The sequence below is a fragment of the Tachysurus fulvidraco genome, chromosome 7, assembly GCF_022655615.1.
Source record: "Tachysurus fulvidraco isolate hzauxx_2018 chromosome 7, HZAU_PFXX_2.0, whole genome shotgun sequence".
NCBI classification, from domain to species: domain Eukaryota; kingdom Metazoa; phylum Chordata; class Actinopteri; order Siluriformes; family Bagridae; genus Tachysurus; species Tachysurus fulvidraco.
Window position 1 is genome coordinate 19468190 of NC_062524.1, and position 20084 is coordinate 19488273.

General features: G+C 36.0%; 1 protein-coding gene across 12 annotated transcripts in view; it reads right to left on the minus strand.

Annotated features, from left to right (window-relative positions):
- fam135a (family with sequence similarity 135 member A) overlaps positions 1 to 11821 on the minus strand; it is a 51858-nt gene extending 40037 nt beyond the window's left edge. For 6 of the 12 annotated variants that reach the window (XM_047815736.1, XM_047815735.1, XM_047815734.1 and 3 more), the window contains exons 1-3: positions 11724 to 11821; positions 7893 to 7953; positions 7657 to 7713 (exon numbers count right to left, since the gene is read on the minus strand). The gene's annotated coding sequence lies outside the window, so the exon portion shown is untranslated. Of the gene's footprint in view, positions 1 to 849; positions 958 to 3097; positions 3203 to 3437; positions 3585 to 7656; positions 7714 to 7892; positions 7954 to 8704; positions 8755 to 11723 lie in introns of those variants that run through there. The other 6 variants (XM_047815728.1, XM_047815727.1, XM_047815726.1 and 3 more) reach the window with 5 other exon arrangements.
- Positions 11822 to 20084: the final 8263 nt, after the last annotated feature.

Here is a 20084-nt window from a genome sequence, read left to right on the forward strand (position 1 = left end):
AATTTATATTTACAGCTCTTGCTCAATGGCCCAGCAATGGCAGCTTGGTGGAAATTGTACTCACAAACCATCCAATCAGTAGTCCAACACCTTAACCACTGAGCTACCACATCTCAGTTCTAAATCCCTGTTGACGTAGCTTCACTAGCATGCTGATGTGCATCCTCGTCTGCATCTCCTACACGTCTCTCAAAGCTGTTTCTCCAAATAATATCTCTAAAAAACTTTCTGTGGTTGCAGAAATTGGTAAAATAGTGTCTAGAGAAACACACAAACAAACAAAAAGAGCACGTCTTGCAGAGGCTGCCATCTGTGGTGCTATCTGAATCAATCACACACACCCATCTGTGCTGCCATCTGAATCTATCACCAACCCTATGGGCCAGAATGGGATATCAGACAGGACACAGACAACAGAAAGAAACCATGGCCACTTCCTAAAAACCTAGAATAGGTGGCACATGTGGCAGGTTATTCAAATCATAACAGATTTCAAAACACCATGGGTGATGCCTCATTCCTGAACGCACTAACTGAATTTTACCCATGGTTTGAAGCACAAACAACATGCAGGCATGAAAGACAACTCCAACTCTCACTAAGCAAGTAGTTTGTGTCAGGAAAACTCTGTTCAGAGTCTGACTACTGGTCTGACAAAGCAGAATGTCTTCACCTCCATGTTTTGACAGGGGATAATGTTCTTGGGGTCATATTCAGTATTTCTCTGCCTCCAAGCATGCCAAATTGAGTTGATGCCAATTAGCTCAAATCTGGTCTTATCTGATCATATTACATTTCCCATGCCTTCTCTAAATCATTCAAGTGTTCATTGACAAACTTCAGACATGCCTGTAAATGTGCCTTCTTAAGCAAGGGGATCTTGTGGTCTCAAGATCTCAATCCATTACACCCAAGTGTGTTACCAGCGGTTTTCTTGGTGACTGTGGTCCCAGCTCCCTATAGATCATTAACAAGCAACAAATTAGACATGTATAAATAAAAAAATATTTCCCCCACTGTAGCTGTACCAGATGCTATATTTTCATATTTTATTTGATAAGCAGTCAATATAACACAACTGCTTATAAAGTGTCATTCCTATACACTTTATGATCTGCACAATTCATTTTTGTAAAGAAGAACATTTTAAATCCTGACAAAAGCCTAAAGTTGGCACCACATTTAGTGAGCAATCACCTGTGCCCAAAAACTATGCATAATTACTCAGACATGCCGCACAATGCTCTCATCCTGTGATTTAAAATGGTATTGTACATTGTTCTGTGTGTATTAGTTCTTAACAACATAGTAATATTCAAAAAACATGTTGAATTTTGTTCCACAATTTAATCTTAATTATATTACAAGAACATACCTAAACTTTGTTAATCTATCTCCTTCTCCTTGGCACAGGCCTCTAACAATTCCACAAGTTTTAAACGAGATTTAAATGAGGCCCAAAGTTTATCCCTAAACCATATCAGAAAAGGTCAGCAAAGGTTTAGGAAGAGTACTTCTTTTTTTATATAAATTTCAGTTTCTGCCTGCCTGAATAGTTATAAACTTAAAATCAGTAAAAACAGCAATGGTGAAATTGCGGTTAAATCAATAATCTGCAGTGTTAATGAGGACTCATTTGTAGTGTAGTTACATGCAATCTTTTTGTAAAAATGTATTGTAATTTTATTTTTACACTGACAGTGTAAAAAACACGCCATATTATGAGGCTGCCCCAATGACTTTGCGTAAGACGAAGATGCCATTTTAACTTCATTCCAGCAGATGTAAGGCTGATTCATTAAGATGTAAGGCTGATTCTCCATATAAAATTAAATATAAGAAAAAATATAAGTGGTGTGGAAAACAGCTTGAATTAACCAACTAAATACTTTTGTTAGGATTAAGGATGCTTTAAAAGTTACGTTTGGAAGTGAAAAGAAGATAAACATCAGCAACTTCAGTGCCATAAAGGCCATGAATGAACCAAAACGAGATTCACTTTTCTTATTTTGTCAATGCCACCAAAATTGTCCGCTTATTATTTCTAACTTATTTTACAAGTTAGAAATAATAAGCGGACAATTTTGGTGGCATTGAATAAGAAAAGTGAATCTCGTTTTGGTTCATTCATGGCCTTTATGGCACTGAAGTTGCTGATGTTTTCATGGATGGGTGTTTTTCTGCTCAAATTACAGAATTCTCCAAACGGTAATATAAGTATATTGAAAGCCTTATTGTGATATTATTTTTGTGCATTACAATCAGTAATTGTACGACCGCACTGTCACAAAGTAAAGTATGAGGGTTTTTTTTTTAACACATTTAAACAAGTTCAATGTAAAAAATGCAGTCATTAAATTGATGAAGATATGGAAAGTATCTAACACGCAATTAAATTCGTTCAGTTACAGTCTCTAAAGCTGGAGTTATAGAGAAATCTGAAAATATTCCCTGTTTTCTGTATTTAACGGCATGATTGTTTTTTGGGTTCACACTGAATATCACGTCTCACCATACTTGCGTCAGGACATGCTTGCACAATCATTGCGCAAACAATGTGTTAGGAATGTGTAGCAATAGCACAAATTTATGTTTGTATTTTGAGTATTATTTCTATGCACAAATCACTCTTTTGCTTTCATATGATATTCACCTAAGTTTAGGGGTGCGTTAAATGCGCATCATATACAGTACATACAAAAGTTTGTATCATATACATGCATAATATATTTATGAAAAAGTTAATTTCTGCATATAAACTGCATGCCAAATACAAACTCATGCTATGCACATTACCAGAAGATAGTGTTGCATAATATGCTTCCAGCCATCATTCGAGTGAGCACTCAGCAGAGCATGAAAGCACCTAGACTTCGTGATCAGTTTATACTGTATGATATTTCAGTTAAAAAAATGCTCTAATGTACAAGTTAGTGTATATAAATGATACATATTTTAATAAATGTATCGTAAAATTCCACACATTTTAATAGTTATAATAAAATACCACATTGCAATTTGAAGTTAAATTGTAGTACAACAATAAATGTATTATAAAATAGTCTTAACTGAGATCAATTTTGGATTTTTAAGAAACCTTTTTCAGCAAAATTGACCCAGGTCCCTTCAGCATCAAGTGACGAAAGCTCAGAGATTGTACACCCTGCATCGGATGACACCATTCTTCTGAGTGACGATAGCCCTATGAGACAGCAGAGAGCTAAACATGAAGCCGGAATTGTGTGTGTATGTCTGTTCCTTGTGTAAATAAAAAATCCTGTGCAACTACCTAACTGCTGGCCCTGTTAAATTCTGGCATGTCTTTGATGAACTGATAACAAATGTTCAGGCAAGATGCTTGCCTGTTTTCACCTGGTTACCTAAGTGCATTTTTTTTGTGATTACATTTTATTAGAAAAGCTTAATAAAAGACGAACCTTGAGTGGGATCACCCGTGACACTTGTTAATACCAGGTGCAGGGCTACAGTGGGGCCACTTAATCATGTTAACAGAGTGGTTCCTGGGATGGATATGGTTGTTGTTTATTGCAGTATGTTACTGGTTGCAGTTGATCCAAAGAATCCTGCAGAATAAACCTGGTGAGGATGCAGTCATCAGAAAAAACAACAAAACCAAAAGGTTGTCTGACAGCACCAGGAGAAAGATGATCAATATTCTTACCACAGATATGACTGAAAAGCACAGGTTAACACTTGTTTTAAGTATTTGGTTTTCTTAATTCCAGTCATAATTACCAAGCCCAAAGAAAGGACAATTTTTAAAGGAATAGTTTCACTATATATTAGTTTCACTATTTCACTAATGAACATTTTCTGATACAATTATCCTGATGCCATCCCAGATGTAAATAACTTTTTTTTAGCAGAACACCAATGATTTTTGGAAGAATATTTCAGATCTGTTAGGTTCTTAACACAGTTGAAAGAACTTTGATGATCCAAAAGCTGCATGTAGGCACCATTGAAGTAATCCACTTGACCCTACATTTTTTTCTTTTAAAGCGGATCAATAGATTTTTCTAAGAAACAATACACATCTTAACTTCATCTGATTTTTAGATGGAAGCAACGATTTCTTAAGAAATTCACATGTGAACGTGTTGTTGCACTTGCTTCTTTCAGTGTAATGCTTACTACAGCATTACTACAGAAAGGGCTTTTTAAAGTTTAAATAATTAAATATTTTCACTCAAATGTATTTAGCACATCTCCACCCAAACGCATAAGAGAAATGTATGCCCATGGAATTGTTAACCTGTTTCCATATCTTTGGGATCCATAAACAAAGCATGTATAAGTAAGTGAAATATTTTGGTAAATTTGCTGTTATGGTGTAGTTGGCTACCTTGTGTTTTACTGAAAACCAGTTGTTGTTTTTTTTGTTTGTTTTTTAGAAATATTACTGTGACCCTCAAAGTGGACAAGGGTACTTGTCTTGAAAAATTAAGAACATTCAGAGGATCTGTGCACCATCAGAGACCCTTGATGCACAGAGGCAATCTTAACAGAGGAATAGTGTAGGGAAGCCATTTCTCTGATGAAGCATATTTCGGAGTTGGACACTGCTTGGACCCAAGCAGATGCACTGATGTGTTTTCTGAATTTCCATGTTATTTGAACATTAATGGCCTAGTAAGACAATTCAAGTGATAAAAACGTGTGTGGAATAACAATACCAGTGTTGTCTGTTGAGCTTGAATCTTATCAAACCCAGAATATTAAATTAAGTAAATAAACTTAGTAGCTAAGTATTAAGGATTTTGTTATCATTTTTGGTTAAAAGACATTTGCTTTCTTTTATGTTTAGGCAGAAACTAACATTACAAGGACACCTTGATTCCATTGAAAAGAGCACACAGCCATACCTGCTTGCAATTGGGTTGAAGAAAAGCAACATTAATGAATACTACATTATTCTTGACAGAAAAGCCATACCATTCAAGTCAGTGAGTGGTCTTGGTGCCTTGAACTGTTCAAGGCACATTTTGTGTTTGGTGTAACCTACAGTAAAGTTCTACACAACATATACACCTTCACACAAACAACAGTTTTTAAGATTGACATTGGCAAGGTGAAAGAGAATCCAAAAGTTGCTGAGCTCAGAGCCATATATATGCATTAGAGTTGATTATGAGCAAAACATGTGTTTTGTTTTGTTTTTTCCACCCGGAGAATACGAATGTGCTTGTTCGCTAAAAATAAAGTTAATTCATGGGCTACTTCCAGGCAAATCACTTCATCTAAAAAGGTGTCAGCCAGGGTGGTGTTTAGAGTCTGATACATATTCAGGATTGCATAAACATTTCATAAAGAATGTAAGAGTTCATAAAGAATGTAATGTTCCAGTACATGTTAAAGATATTGCTATGGTTAATCAAGTAGTTGTTGGGCTATCAAATAACACTGATGTGGTTAACTGAATGGTTCAAAAGACCGTTCTTTGCCAATATCCAGTAAAAACACTACAGATTTGTGTGCACAGGCAATCACATAATTGCAAGCTGCAGGTGTCAGTCAGACCTGTTCTTTTACAATCAGTTTGTTATTTCTATGAAAGCAGTTGTTCAGGACATCCAGGACCAAGTGTTGCACAGTTTGAATTAAAACTTGTTTTGGATCACATACAAGCTTGTTTTTTGACAGCAAAAGAGTTAGATGGCAGATTGTATTCAATTAATTATGGGTACATGATTAAAATTATTAAAAAATTAGTCGGCATTGTAAACATTGTGTTTTTTCCTATTTTAACTGAGGGCCTTACTATTTATTTAAAACACTTAATTGCTGAGCATCACACACTTTTCAGGTGCATATTTCCCGACACGAAATATTTCTCCTAAGCATCATATAATGAATCATTATACCCGCTGTATACAAAATATTGGACCTACTGTTCACATGTGGTGTATGTGATATAAGTCCAAACACAATTTCTTTAAGACACAGCAAAAGTGTTTTAAGTACATTACACAGACACTTGCTAAAAAACATCAGAATTGCATGGCATCTGCCAGGGAAGCCTTAAACTATGACAGAATATTGCTTAGACCAACAAAGACTGTGACTCAGTGAGAATGTTGAAATTACATCCAAGTTAAACATTCCTTCTCAAACTGAGGTTCTCTCTGTGAAATGGGTGAAGTAAAATGGAAACGAGTATCGTTGTTAAAGAATTATTTGTGGTGAAGTAGTCATTGATTTTCCAGTGTTTTATAAAATCCAAGATATTGCTGTTAGAAATGAATTTGTAGTACTGGTTGCATCGCAGCTCAAAACAGTTTGCTTTGATGATCATCTTTATGCTTACAGAATTGATCTAAGATCGAGTGATTTTTAAAAAAAAAAGTTTTCAATGTTTCTGAACTCATTTATTACAAACCTTTTTATATGCAGATGTCCTATGGGTCTTCTAAATGATTTTGGTATGTTGTACCTTACTGCAATCTTGTAAGCTGTCATTTACGGTTTTATGTTAAATTGATGATTTTGTGTCTTTTATCAATCAGTTTATGTCTGTGAAATTCCATAAATATGACAAACTGATCTATACACATGGAAATGTTTAAAAGTAGCCACTTTGCCCATTTGTTAAATAAACATTTGAATATTTACGTGTGTCTAAAGAATCTTTATTTTAGATTTGATCAAGTACTTCAGTAAATAAAAGTGTTAATATACATTTTGCACCAAAAAGAATACTTTCTGAATAACACTTACAGACTAATTCAAAAGAATTAAAAAAAAAACACACAGGTGGTGTTGCATACCCCATAGTGTAAAACTTTGTAAAAAGTGTAAAAATTGTACATACTTTGGGGTGCTGTATTAACATTGTCAATTCTACACTACAAACAGTGCCCTTTTTACTGTAGAGAGAGTGGGACCATATGTGCTCCGAAGAAGTGTTAAAATTAACTCTTTAAATGTTACTTTGACATTGATTATTTTATTGTACTTCTTTTAAAAACAGATTATATTAAAAAAAACTGCACAGGACAATCATAATTCCCTTCTTCATATCCTGCTTTGCTTTTGGAACAACTGTACTTTGTGAACGTCATGTTTGGTGTCAAATGCATTGTAAATCATGCGTACACTTTCAAGTACGTTCTATGAAAAAAAAACATATTGGTCACTTTAATTTAGTATCTGGACCAACCAAGCAGACAGCAAACATATCCACAATCCTCTATTATATTCAGTGTATTGAATGGTGGATTAGTTACAAATAGATCAGTAAGTAGATCCAGTATTCTGCTCATTTTTAACTACACACTGTTCTCTGCCATTCAGGTTCATTGTACTTACAAACCAACTACCCTTTATATTAGTTATTTTGCTACATTTGTGTACATGTTAAAGTGTCATATTTTGTATATAAAATTCTTCTCATTATTAGCCTTTGTGTGTTTCTCTTGTTACAAATGAGTTCCGCAAACCATCAAGGGAGTCACCTAATTTGATATAAATCATATATCCTTCGAAGCATAGATAAATTATTAAGCATTATTTTTATGTTGTTTTGAGCACATGTATACCGGAGCTTATTTAACGTGTCTTCAGTTCCGCCTGTTACGTGTTTATTTATTTTTAAGGGGCCTTGGTGATCATAATGAAATATTAAAATGTACTCACCCATCCTTTCTTTATTTGCTGTTCTCTCCTGTCCTTGCATTATTTTCTTATGCATTCCTTTAAGGAGAGAAACAAAATGTACGTGAACGGCAAATAAGTGATCCATCAAAATATATTTGAGCTATATATAGGAATTTGTTTCAGAATAGTCCACAAAATTATATCAATAGCAATAAGATACAGGTATGTGTAAAAGCAATCTAGTGCACAATACATTACATAGCCATATTCATTACCTTAAAACAAAACAAACTCAAACAGCACTGACTTTTCCACCGCTTAAGAGATGAAATAGTCCTAGGAAGAAAAAAAAAAGTTAATCTGATGTTAGTTGTGTGGAAATGGTCTGGATATAGAAGTGATTTTTCACAATAATTATATTAATTTTATAATATAAAGAGATGATTTATACAGGTGATGTGTTTAACTGTTAATAATTAATACATATCAGATTGTGTAATATCAAACAGACTTCATCATGCAACTAGTAAATGTCATGCTCTGTAAACATATGATGAATTTAATCACCTCTTTGGAGTAAATAATTTTATGGAGCACATTTGGAGGGCCACAATTCAACACAGTTTGGTCACAATATTTTAGCTGGCAAATCCTTGTGCACTACATGTTTTTTGCTAGTAAATATTAGATATATCCATATATTTCCATACCAGTAACGGTAAGCCTATTAGCCTACTGATTTTGCCCACATTGCAGGGCCCTTTTAACAAGATTTATCTTAACCACAATGTTTAGAAGCAAAACAGTTTGAAAGACTATACTTTCAAACTACTGTACTGATATGCTGATATGTTCTACTTTTTTCAAATTGCATGTGGCAAACTGTTTTTATTCATATTTTAAGGTCTTCAAACATATAATGTGGAAATTCTATTATTATTGATGAGGTTTCTTTAGTGATTTTTAATTGATCTTTTTCAAAGGTGTCAACTAAATTGCAATTGTGCGACTGAAAAATAAAAAAAAATTGCAGAATTTTGTGATGTAAAAAAGAGCCAAGATAAATATTTTCTGATCTGTTTTCCACCTGTATTGCAGTATAGGAACCAGCCAATTCATGTAAATCCAAGTCCAGTCCTGCATAAAAATATACAAAACTTTCAGGCCACTACTAGACAGCTAAACATGAAGAAATATGACCCAAAGCACAAATTCAAGGTATATTCACAGTGCAAGTATTTTTGCAAGTATAAGCAGAATTAAATAGGTAATTAAAGATCAGTATCTTTTTTAACCATCACAAAAACCTGCAACTTTAACAGAGGTGTATATAACTTTTAGATCCACTATATCCTTAATCTACAATACAGAATTAAATCACTGAAATCAAACTAACCATTTTTTGAAAGCCTCACTTTCAGCACATTTAATACCCGATGTGGTAATTAACTACTCCTAGAAAGCATGAGGGGAACACATATTTATGCATGGAGTGGCCAAACATCCTGTCAATGGGAAACTTCATAAACAAAACTCAGAAATATGCATTTGTACTTACTTCAAGGGTAAGTTTACTTATAAATGCCTATAAATAATTTTTCATTGAAAATTTGTCAGGCTTTATTCCATTTTTGGTTAACTTGTTGTATTATCAGTTTACATTTGAAAGAATGCTAACAAAAAGACAGAAAATATCACCAATCTCCTATATTGGTCCTTAAGGTGGGCCCACAATGAGAGAAGGGCTCTTTCTCTTCAGGGTAAAATCAGCTAATTCAACCAGCAGTGTCATGAGTTTGTCTTTAATTTCCATGCAAGTTCTCTTGCCATTCACCCAAAGCAGAAACCCAACCACTCTGAAAGCAGTTTGCACAAATGCAAGCACCTTTAAATGCAGTATCACAAATGATTAAAGATATTTATGGTGGTGCAAACTGTTTGCACACAAAGCTGCTCAAAATGCACCAAAAGCAAGCTTCACTCAGATGCCACATTCCTCATTCTGTTGCTACAAACTGAAATATCTCAATGTAAGAAATACAGTTTGCTTTCACATGACATTGTCTTTGCAGCCACCAGACGATACAAACTCTGTACTCTGATTATTTCCATTATTGTACATTATGAATTATCTGCACTGCAAAATAAATAACAACTGTATGTATGTTTATTCGGGATGGGCGATAAAACGATAACAATATGTATCGCGATAGACAAGCGATCGATATCAATAAAAAATGTTTTCCATAAAATGTTCGATATTTTTTATTCTTTGTCAGAAGAAAACAGAGGTTGCGAAGCAAGTTTGGTTGCATTAACAAAGGCACTCACTCTCTGGTAACCTAGCAACATAGGGAGTGACACGCCAACAGCCAATCATGTAACAGTATCATTTTTGGTTCAATTGTATCAATTTTAGTCCATAAACAATTTTGACAAAATGCCATGAGCATTCTAACATTTTCCATAATAACCCCAAGCTTTACCAAACTTTCCTCATTCACAGAATTTAGGCTTAGGACCATGTTGGCTAAAAATGAGAAGACCAAATAAACTTTCACCTAAGCTAATCACAAGAAAGTCATGCAGTGATAGTCATATATTTTTTGGTACTTCTTTATCTTGAGATGCAATTTTGAAAGAACACACAAGACAGATTAGGTGTGTATGCTGCATTCAGTCTGAGATGTCAACTGAGATGTAATTACAAACCTACAACCTGCAGAGGCCAAAAGAAAAAGCAATGGGAAACTCCCACTCTTACAATGTGAAACTCAACTCGGGGTAGTCTTCACAACAAGTTATTTCCTAGTTTAGATTTTTGTCTGATTGTAAACGCAAATTATCCTAAGCTGAGCATACAGTTTGTCCCAGTTAAGCCATGCAGTTGTGAAAAGTAAATGCAAACTACAAGACCAATTAGCTCACAATGAAACTCTCAATAGTATAAGTAATGTTCTGTGTGAAATGTGAATTTCTGTTATTTTTGCCAAAAAAATAAAAAATAAAAATAAAACAATGACGACAGTGCTTGTTGATCCAGATGTCATGAAAGATGCAGCAGAAAAGGAAGAGCAACAGCAGACATTGCAGGGAATGCCAGAGGATATGTTCATTGAATGTTATCAATGTGAGGGCACAGAAAAGAATATGATAAAGTTCATATGGGAAAAGTGTGTAGTCCTATAATTGATATTACTCAAATTCTGTCAAGTTATTGCTCTATCAAAAATAGAGCTTCCTTTAATGCTTCCTGATAGCTATATGTGCCTTAAATCGGATTGTCTTATCCACAGATATCAGCAAATTCAGTGGTTTTCAAGGACCTTAATGGGGACGGGAGAAAAAACGTTACAAAGGCCTGGTACGACATTTACATTGACTGACTATTCAAAACTACTGAACTTTCCAGTCATGTCATACATACACAAACTCATCCTCTCCACCTTGTAATTAAAGAAACATTTACAGAACCCTGTTTTTGTGTATTTTGTACTGGGTCTCATGTGCCCCAGTAACATACACCGGGGGAGGGTGACAGAACACGGGAAGAGGGGGAAAAGCCAAATTCAAACTGCAGAATCAACAGGAAAACATCACCTCCACCGCGGAGCCTGTACAACATTATATAACTAATTAGTCGCACCGTTGTCTAGATATGCTTTATGTAAAAAAAAATAAAAATAAAAAACAGGAATCATTTATAACTAACCAAGCTTGGTGTGTTTAAAGTTGTAAGTAGATCTACCATGGTACCGCAAAAGAGGTCAAAATTGACTGACAAATAAAAATTCAGTGGGTTAGCTAACCAATATCTTACAATAACTAAAACAGCTTTGTATAATCGATTTCTCCCGTTAATTCCGGCGAAACAGTAACTGACAAATGTAGCCAAATGCAGTCAGATTGCTCTGTGCAGTAGTTTGCTAGTTAGCTTAGCCGATAGCTAAAATGGATAGCATGCTACAGGGTTCGCTTGTCACGTTTTTGCTTGTATTTGTTGACGTTGCTTAAAGCAACACAAACGTCCAAAATGTTGAATAAAAAGAAAACGTCTTTGGATAAGTCTCTTGTGTTCATGCGACCACCATTCTTAGCCGACTTACCCCTTCACGAAAACTCTTCGCTACCAAACACAAACGACCTTTAACACCGGAACAACGTTCGGTTTCCGTTCGTCCAGGCGCTCGCTCGCTCGCTCGCTCGCTCGCTCTCTCTCTCTCTCTCTCTCTCTCTCTCTCTCTCTCTCTCTCTCTCTCACACACACACACACACACACACACACACACACACACACACACACACACACACACACACACACACACACACACACACACACACACACACACACACACTTAATGTCGTATTTATTTCCAGTTTTAGCTTTTATTAATAAACTCAGATAAACAATAGAAAACAGACCCATAATCAGCGCTACCGTTTATGTGTTGAGGAGACATTTTGGGATGAATTACTCTGTAAGGGTATTCTAGAAATAAAAGTACTGTTGGTTCCTAGATTAAACACTGGACCTCCTTATAGCAATAATGTCGTTTAGCTGTTGACAGCACCAACAACAAAAGATAAAGAAAGCAAATTCAATATATTTCAGACATTATCAAAATGAATATTTTCCATGAATTTAGTTTAGGTTTGTGTGTCAGCAGCCAGATGCACTAATTAAGAGGTATAAAGGGGTATCCCACGTTATAATAATAATAAAAAACGATGAAACAAAACACTTAAATTGTACATTCATAAATGAAAGAAAACAGAAGGGAAAATAGCTGCCAACAAAGACTTTTTTCCTCTACATATATTCAATTCAAGTTTTCAATTCAAGTTTATTTGTATAGCGCTTTTTACAAGACATTGTCTCAAAGCAGCTTTACAGAACATAAACATAGAGCAGTAGGTAAGGAATATGTGTGATATGTAGCCTTATTGTGTATGTCATTTAATAATAGTTTATTATGCATAGAAATGGTGTATAAAAGCAATATCATACAGTTGTGTGGTTATACTGAATTTCGGTAAGGCTGTGATTACCTACGTCCAAATCACAGCAGTACTCATATTCAGTATTTCCACATTCTTGCTTGTGCAGTATTGCTTAAATGAAGTTCAACTCAAATAGGTTAAACGTCCAGTAAACAATTTGAAAAAACTTGTAAAATTATAAACAATACCTAGAACATGGAATATTGAAATAGGAGTGGAATGATATACAAAACTCAAGTTTGTAATGAATCAGTTCAAGTACTGTCAAAAACAGCTTTACAGAAATTTTAATATAAAATTTTTATTTAAATGAAACCCTAATTAGCATACACAGGGGACAAGGAAAAACAAAGGAATAAACGATTAGAGGAATCAGACTTATGGAAATGGAACTGTTATGAATTTGCTCAGGTCTCATGCTGGATTACGAATGTTTCCACTCAGAGAAAGTCCTGACATTCATAGAATCTCATTACTTTAATGATTTCACAGGCAGCTTATACCACAATCATACAAAAAAAGGGAGAAAGGGTAGTAAAGACAAAGGAGTCATGTGTGACATTAAAAAGTGGAAGCAGTAGAATTCCGATGGTACAATGGCAGTCCAAAGACAGCATGATAATCTCAAGTGGTTCTATCCACACAAGAAGGGGTAACTCAGAACACTGGGAGTGCATCCAAACATCCCAGGTCACTCTATGCCCATGAATGCTCCAGATCTGCTCCTTTACCTAAGAAAAAACAAATGTGTCACTGTGGCCGTCTGGGTCTCAAACACTAATGAGGACTGTTCCATAACTGGGGGCTTTTTCACTTTTTGATCGAAGTGCACATGGTGTTTGACATTGGCCAATAGTTAGTGTCATGGCCAGTTTTTTACTGAGGGGTCTGATTAACTTGAAGGTTATAGGGCAATGGTGGCTCAAGTGGTTAAGACTTTGGCTTACTGATTGGAAAGTCAGGATTCAAGCCCTAGCCCTGCCAGTCTGCCATTGGTGGATCCTTGTGCAAAGCTTTTAAACCGCTTTGCTCCACAGGTGCTGCATCATGCCCCCAACTTCCCAGAAGCTAGCATATGTGATGAAAGAATTTCACTGTGCTGTAATGTATACAGTATGTGTTAAAAATAAAGGCTTCTAAAGGTGCTGCATCATGGATGACCTTATTTTTAAATGAGGTGGCACAGCAGATACAAGCATTGCCTAAATATATATTTAGTTATCCACTTTTGCAAGTAATGTATAAATTCATTTAGCATTAGAATGTATACATTCAACATTGTAAATGTACAATAAATAATACAAAATACTGTCATACTGTCATAATGTTAACATGCTAATAACTAACTCGTTAAATTATTTAACATTTTTGGACTGCTATTTCCCTTCAGAAAGTAAATATAAAACAGGTCAACAGAGTCAAGGATTGTTGTTGACAAACTTTGCTACAGAGAACAATGCAATATACAGTAATGGCTAAAAATCCTATTCAGTGTGATTTAAAAATACAGATACCACCAGCTGTTACACTGCTACATTCACCCAACGGTCAGTTTACTCTCCAGCGGGATATTATACACACAGGCACGCACAAATGGATGCAGTGTTTAAAGGGGCAAGACCAGATGATCTTCTTTCTAGCACACTCGGGGAACACGATGATGAAACAGATCTACACGGCAGGCATGGTTCACTACTTTACCCAGACGGAAAAGAGCGTTCACCCTCTGTCATGCAAATGCCAGTGCTCAAGGTAAGAGATCCAGTGGGAGACCCACTTCTTGTGTATCGTCCATGGGGTTCAAACGACATAGAAGATGCACAGAAACAACTTCCAGACACAAGGACCGTGGGAGGTCAAACGTTGAAGGAAGTGGGAGGGTGATTAACTGATCTGATTTTGCAGATTATTCAGGACCATGGAACTGCAACGCTTCATGATGCTTTGACTGGCCAGAAGGAAATACTCAGGTTCATCACATTAACGGAAATAACGATGAGAATGCTGAATATTACTTAAAAATGGGCATGACAAAAAAATCTTCTTATATAGACAAGAGGACGATGAAACAGTCTCCAAATATCTCGCACGATTGATAGAATACATGATGCTCACAGCGGCCTCAAACACTATGATAACATGGCAGCAGCGCCTGACATCACAACATACAATGCACATCTGAGAAACAGTTTCATAAATGGATTAAGGGAGGAAATTGCAAGAAAAGTCAAGCAAACTTGCATTACACTGGGACATTGGAAATTATTTCTGATTAAACAGCTTCCCATCAAATCAGAAAAACTGCTAAAGGCAGAAAGACAAAAAGTAAAAGACAAAAGGGTAGAAATGAAACACCGTCTCGGTATGGTTCAGTTGTCTGAGGCCCAAGGAAATTCCACCAGAGGGAGAGAAGGTGGCTGTGGAGAGGATGATGACAGAACAGACCTGGATTTCAGAGTGGATGTTTTTTATATGGACATTCAGACCACTGGGCATGGGATTGCCCTAGGAAATATTGAGCCAAGAACCAGGAGGAATGTGGTTTAGACAGGTCGGGGGTGAGGGTGCACCCAGGGATGGGTATGTCTAACTCTTTTATGCAATGCAATGAGGAAAAGCTTAAGCAAACCGTTCCATTCTCACCAGTCATTAATTCAATGTCTAACAAGAATTGGAGTTTGCTATTACACCTGTAAATGAAAGCTATGCTAAATATAATGAGCCAAGGTTAAAAGAAATGCCAATGATTAAATTACTTCTCGAACAACATATCAATACAGTTTCTAGTTGACTCAGGAGCAGGGAACTCTGTGATACCATTGTGTGAATTTTCCATTCCACCTATAATGAGCAATTGTTTACAGCGGAAGCATCGGGGATGTCAGTCATTGAGTCATTCTCAGCAGCCTTAAGATGCGAAACCGTAACTACACAGAAACAATTTTAAATTCTCTTTGCCCAATAAATTTGTTGGGTCAAGATTTGATGTGCAAACTAAATTTAAATCTGATCTGCACATCATTAGGTCTAAATGGGGAGATGACTTCTGCTTTGTAAAATATGATCCCAGACCCCTGCTCTATGTGTATGAATGGAAACTGTGTGATTCTTCTCTTACTGACATCAAACATTCTCTTGTGGGAAAAGCAGAAACTCTCACCTCCCATTCTCACACAGACTACATGACACCGGAAGCTCTGCATTGCACAGCACACATTCACAGACACAGACCAGATGAAAGCTATGTTAGATAATAAACCAGATATACTGGTGTTGAAACTTTTGATATGGACTGAGCACAGAAGTGCTGTAGAGGTAGACTTATCTCAAGTTTTAGCTCAAACTGGTGATCCACACCCGTTCTAATTGAACCATGCATCTCCACATCTCTCTATAGACAAATCTAGCAATAAGTGCCCAAAGAGTTGTGGGTGGATGGAAAATATGATGTAGGGTCTGATTAAAAATTGCCCTCCAGTGACCATTACAATAAAAAATTATTACAAGCCAATATCCTCTTAAACCAAAATCTATAGCGGGTACAACACTGGTGTTCAACTCCCTGTTAAAAGTTGGAGTTATTGTGCAACATCTTCTTTGTAAACCCTACTATTCCCGGTAAAGAAAATAAATGTTCCAAGGGAGCCTGAGGAGTGGAGATTTGTACATGATTTAAAAGCGTTTAATGATGCTGTGATCCAACGAGCACCATATGTCCCAAATCCATACACTACCTTGTCCCGAATTTCAGCAGATAGTGCATGGTTTTTGTTGTCGATATGGCCAATGTATTCTTTAGCATACCGGTACAACCAAATAGTCAATTTTGGTTTGCATTTTCCTTTAATGGTAAAGCTTATACTTTTACATGCTTATGTCAATCTACAATGAAGCTCTGAAGAATAGTTTAAACACACTGCAGTTAACTGCAATTTGTTCAACAAGAAGTGAAGTTCCTATGTCATTTAATTTCTGCTGAAGGTTAAAGACTCGAATCGAGCAGAATAGAAGCAATTCATTTAATGTCTTTTTTAAGCATGTGTTCTTACTGTAGGATGTTCTTTCCTGATTATGCTGTTTTAGAGGCACGTCATCAGTTTTGCTCCAAGATCATGTGGGCAATCTCAGACCAGTAGCATTTTTTCACCTAAATTAGATCCAGTGGCAGCAGGTCTGCCCATGTGTCTCGGACCAATAGCTGCAGTAGATAAGCCTTCGTTGACTCACGAGACATTGTGGGCTACAGGGAATTAACTCTGTTGGTGCTACACACAGTGTTGCAACTGCTTTTAGAACAAGAAACAGCACATGAAGGTTGCATGATGGTTGAGATATAACACTGTGCTTTTAGAAAATGCAGAATGTCACAGTTAAACGATGTACAATTCTAAACCTCACCACAAACTTTCTTCCCACAGAGCAGGATGGAGAGCCTCATGATTGTGTGAGTGTGGTTAATGAAGTGTGTAGCCCAAGACCTGATTTGCAGGAGCCACTGCTGATGCTCTACCCTGAACTGGACCTATTTATACTGTAGCTGGATCAGCATCCAGGAACATATGCGTAATATAAGTTAGAAAATCCTCTGAGAACAGAAGTTGTTTCCATCTTAGATTCAGTAGGGGTTAACCAGAATGTAATAGGACCCACTCATAATAGTGGTCACACTCTTGATCTTGTTCTAACCCTTGGATTAAATATAGAAAATATAGTCACAATGCCTCCATCAGAAGCTATCTAATTCTAACCCTAACATAATTCACAAAACAAACTTTGATGTTGGCTTTGAGTATGCAAGTAGACAGAAAGCTAGAGTGCCAAAACATTTGGAGGTAAGTGGAGACGAGCATGTGACGTCATCCGAATACTCTTGAGGAAGTTCCCTACATTAGACTGAGTGTTTTGATATGTCACATTTCCATGTTGTGCTAATTTTTGATTTTCACGCAACATCACGTGACGTCATCAGAATACATGTGAGGAAGTTCCCTGCGGGACAACCAAAAGGCCAGTCGGTACACCAATTTAAAGTTTGTTCAGAGTATCACCCTAAAGGAGCTGGCCAAGTTTGGTGTAGATAGTTCCGGTATGGTGTAGAAGTACCGGTACTCGGATTGCTTAAAACTTCAGACCAGGGTCTACAACATACCCAATTTTGGTGCATGTGGCTCGAAAGCCCTAGGAGGAGTTACTCTTGATAAATGTATTAATAATAATAAGCTTCTACAAAGCCAATATAATAAAAGTCCACAAAATAGGAAGAAACACAGATACTAACACAGGTACTACCTTAGGCTATGGAAAAACAGCACAGCAATAGTCTGCATAAATAGAAGAAAAAAAAGGTAAAGAGTTCAAAACGCAAATCCAACTTTGCAGACTATCCACTCAGAACACAGTAGTAAATCCAAGGGATAACACTAGAGTAGAGAGAAGGCAAGATGACTCCAGAACGTGACAAAACTGGAGAGATCATGATGTAATGAACATACAAGTTTAAAGATAATGGGAAATTCATGTAATAAGATAAATAATGACCACTGGGAGATAATAGGAAAATTCTGGAACCTTGTGGACCTACATGAGCGAAATTATAATTGGTTAAAGAGAAGACGGAGTTGGAAAGTGTATATAAAGACTTCCAATTAGTGTTCGGGACTCAGACACAGTCTCAGTATTTAAATCCAGGCTAAAAACAAATTTGAAAATAAATTTGTTAAGTCTAGATTTTTTTATGAATAGCTTTTCTTAGGTAAAGGAGTAGATCTGGAGGGTTCACGGGCATAGAGTGTTTGGTGAACTGAGATGTCTCGATGCTGTTGGCTTACCACCCTTGCGGAGTGGTGGGATGCTTCTGTCATGCCTTTTAGTTATGCTGTCATAGCTAGTCTTGCTGAAGTCTGGTCTTGATCAGCAATCAGGTCTGTGCTGAACTCAGTGTTTACGATGACCCATTAGTTCCTCAGGAGCTCTTGGTTGCACTATTATAAACTGTTGTAGAAAGGACATTATTTACATTTACACTATCTACTGTAGAGTGTCACCCAAATGAGGATGGGTTACCTTCTGAGCCTGGTTCCTCTCAAGGTTTCTTCCAAAATCATCTCAGGGAGTTTTTCCTTGCCGCCGTTTCCTCCGGTTTACTCATTAGGGATAGGGATAAATATAAAGTATCTTATATATGTTAAGGTAATCTTTTTTCAATTAAACTTCTTTCAACTAAAGGTGACATTCGTTCATCAGAGGCTTTTATATGGTCTATTTATTAGAAATTATTTTACTTGAGATGTTTCTATTGACATGCAAGCATCATCTTTCTCTATTTATCTATTTTCCTATTTACTTGTATTATTTTAACTTATGTCAGTATACACTTATTCAGTTTGTCAGAAAACTATTTATAATAACTAAAAAATGACCAGTTATAATCATATCAAACATTACATCAAACTTTCCTCAGAAGAACTACTGATTATTTAGAAATAAAGTAATCAATGGGTTTATTGTACAAAACAAATGCACAATAGACAGAAATGAGAAATTAAAAAACTAAATAGACAATGTCACTGCAGAAGACATCACTTAATGCATAAAGATAAAAGAATATGAGATGGGAGCGAGGTAGGGAGACAAACAGTGACGTGTATATATATACATACGTATGTATATATATATATATATATATATATATATATATATATATATATATATATATATATATATATATATATATATATATATAAACACTGAACAAAATTATAAATGCAACACTTTTGTATTTGCCCCCATTTTTCATGAGCTGAACTCAAAGGTCTAAGACTTTTTTTATGTACACAAAAGGCCTTTTTTCTCTCAAATATTGTTCACAAATCTGACTAAATCTGTGTTAGTGAGCACTTCTCCTTTGCTGAGATAATCCAACCACCTCACAGGTGTGGCATATCAAGATGCTGATTAGACACCTGTGAGGTGGATGGATATACATATAAAGATAATATGTACAATGGAAAGAGATTGAAGGTTGCCACTGACCACCTGCCCAACCAAAGAAAAAAAGATCGTCATCACGCTGCTCAAGCCTACTGAACATTCTGGGCTAGTAAACTGACCATGCACTGTTACAGTATATCGGGCGTCCAAATGGAGCAAAGGCCAACAAAATTGCATACCGTACATTCATTTTGTAAAGCCAAGATTCCTAAGATTCTTAATTGTGGAGTCAAAGTGTCTTATGTGACAAAAACATACCTAAACATTCTGATATTCAGAAAGGTACTTGCAAGACATAGTCATATTTAATCGGGAAGCAACACAGAACGTATTTTATAGATTCGTGCATAACATAAAACACATTCTGGAGTAAACTTTCAGACTGTCTGCTAAGGTTGGCATTTTTACACTGTAAAATATTAAAAAAAAAAACAACCTTTGTGGAAACCGATTACCTAAGATTTTTAAATTAAAAT